Below are 2,656 nucleotides of genomic sequence, written 5' to 3'. Positions count from 1 at the left end.
TTTGATTGTATCACGCCTATTAACTATTTGATTAATTGTTTCTGTATCTACTAACCTTTGTATTTTGTGTTGAGTATTAATGATTTGGTTTTTTTTTTCATTTCTATATTTGTCTCTATATCTATCTTTGTTTTCCTTCCATCCCTATTTTGATCTCTAACATTGCAGGTTGGCTACTAAAATAGAGGGTGAAAATAAGGGAAAATAGAGGAGTAGTAGAAATCAAAGCTATCTCTATTTTTCGTCTCTAGACCCTAGTTGGAAATATTCATTTATTGTATAATTGAGGTGAAATTTGGTCTCCAAAGGTAAAATGTAATTTTGAGCAAACATATCACCTTTGGGGTAATCTAACCTCAGAATTGCCAAATTTCTTCATCTTCTAGAAGTTTCAAAAAAAAATTCTAATTTGGGTATTTTGGTCATTTGGCCAAAGTAGCTCCGATTGGGTTGAAATTTCGCCAAAAGGTGTAGAAAATTCATGCATCAAGGAGCCTATATCATAGGGTGATTACAAGTATTGGGGGTCATTTTTCCCAAATTCCTTTGTTTAGACCACTTTTTCATTTTTTTTTTATGTTTTTGAGATTTTTAAAAATAAAAAAAATACAAAATATGAAACATGATATGAAATGATTTTTTTGGTGTTGAATTTTTTTTTTTAAATTCATTTTGTAGAGTTTTTCATGTTATAATAGGACTTGTTACATGTATATTTGACTTTTCTATTGACTTTTTCTTTTTGTTGACTTTTTAATTATGTAGTTGTGCAGTTACTGTGTTCCTTGTATGTGCTTCATAATGTATGACTAGATATAATCATGGAGTTTTGTGTGCTTTGGATCTAGAGATAGAAAGAACACTTCATAGGTTAAAAGTTAGGAATAGTAGTAGTGTAGTTGTTAGTCTTATAGTTATTAGTCCAACTTTTATTGATCCTTTTATTTCTAATTTTCATTCTTGTAATTCTAAAACTAAAAATGTGGATAATAACCATGAGCTAACCTTGAAGGAATTAATTGCGCCTAATGTTTTGTATCAACCATTGTGTGTCTAATATCCTAAAAAACAAGTTAAATATGAGCTTAAACCTAGGCTAATCCATTTGTTGCCTAAGTTTCATGGACTTGCAAGTGAAGATCCTCATAAGCATTTAAAGGAGTTCCATGTAGTGTGTTCCACTATGAGACCTGAACGAGTTATAGAAAATCATGTCAAAATGAAGACATTTCCTTTTAATTTGGATGGTGCTGCAAAAGGTTGGCTTTACTTTTTACCAGCAACCATCACTATATGGCATGAAATGAAGAGATTATTCCTTGAAAAAATTTTCCTTGCCTCTAAAACTATAGTAATTAGAAAAAAGATTTGTGGAATAAGGCAACAAAATGGTGAGAATTTGTATGAGCACTAGGAGAGATTCAACAAGTTGTGTGTCACTTGTCCTCAACACCAATTTAGTGAGCAATTGTTACTACAATATTTCTATAAGGGGCTGATATTGATGGATAGGAGCATGATTGATGTAGCTGGTGGAAGTGCATTGATGGATAAGACACTGTCGCAACCCGAAAATTTCCGATCTTGCGACCTATGATTTAGACATCCTTTTAAAAGTCTCATTAATTAAGGAATGGCCGGATACCAAACTAATCCTTAATTAATGGTTTTGAAAATAGGTTCTTGAAGTCGCCACCAATGTTTTACTCAAAACATTGGAAAAAGAAAAGGTTTTTTAAAAATTCAATAATGGTCTTGATAACCAGAATTGGGTTAAGCACCCCTACAACGCCCTCAATCGGTACCCTATGATGAAGTTAATGTGATAAGAAATAATAAATTAAATATTAGATCCCCTTTATTAATAACTATTTACATACTTGGAATTTAAATAATACAATTAACTCTAAAATGTCTATATGATTGTTTTTATTATAACAATAATTATTATAGATAAGAAATAAAAAAAGAGAGAAAGAAATTAACTGAAATACCTCTTGAATGAGCTCTATTGATTCTTCAAAATAGGGAGATTTTAGGTGCTTTGTGGCAACCTTTCGCACTACAATTGTCTCACAATACTCAAGAAATACAATAGGAGAGAGAGAGAGAAAGAGAGAAATTTTGAGCTCTAAGGAGTGTTGGACGAAATTTTGGAGTCCACAGAACTGTGGCCGAGATTTCTATTTATAGGCATCAGACGTGGGTCGGAATGGCCTGTTCTGGATTCGGAACGGCCCGTTTCGGATCCGAACGTTATGTATTATTTTTGCACCCTAGAACGGCCCGTTCTAAAATCAGAACGGCTCGTTCGAGGAACCAGAACGACTTGTTCTGAAATGAGAACAGCCCGTTCCAGGGTACAAACTTTAGGGTTTAGGATTGGTTTGGAACGGCCCGTTTTGGTCTCGAACGGCCCGTTCCAACCTACAATTTTAGGCCTTCTTAGGAGTCTCGGAACGGCCCGTTCCAGACTTGGGAACAGCCCGTTCTGAATTTGGAACATCCCGTTCCAGCCACTAAAAATAGTTGATTTGAGCTTTTGGGCCATCTGATGTCCTATCTTGTTATTTGTATGCCCCCGGACGAAATTGGGTGTCTACAACTGCCCCTCTTTACTTGTTTTTTGGAATGACTGTGTTGCTTTTCCAAAGGC

At 34.4% G+C, this 2,656-nt stretch overlaps 1 non-coding gene across 1 annotated transcript; it reads right to left on the bottom strand.

Annotated features, from left to right (window-relative positions):
- Window positions 1-1,353: 1,353 nt before the first annotated feature.
- Window positions 1,354-1,458, bottom strand: LOC145955381 (small nucleolar RNA R71). Its single transcript, XR_014431995.1, has one exon. It is a non-coding gene; the product is annotated as a small nucleolar RNA R71 (small nucleolar RNA).
- Window positions 1,459-2,656: the final 1,198 nt, after the last annotated feature.

The sequence above is a fragment of the Cajanus cajan genome, chromosome 2 (assembly GCF_000230855.2).
Source record: "Cajanus cajan strain Asha chromosome 2, NIPB_CcT2T_4, whole genome shotgun sequence".
In the NCBI taxonomy this organism is placed as follows: Eukaryota; Viridiplantae; Streptophyta; class Magnoliopsida; order Fabales; family Fabaceae; genus Cajanus; species Cajanus cajan.
The sequence above is the reverse complement of the archived record's forward strand: the minus strand, read 5'-3'. Positions and strand labels throughout refer to the sequence as shown.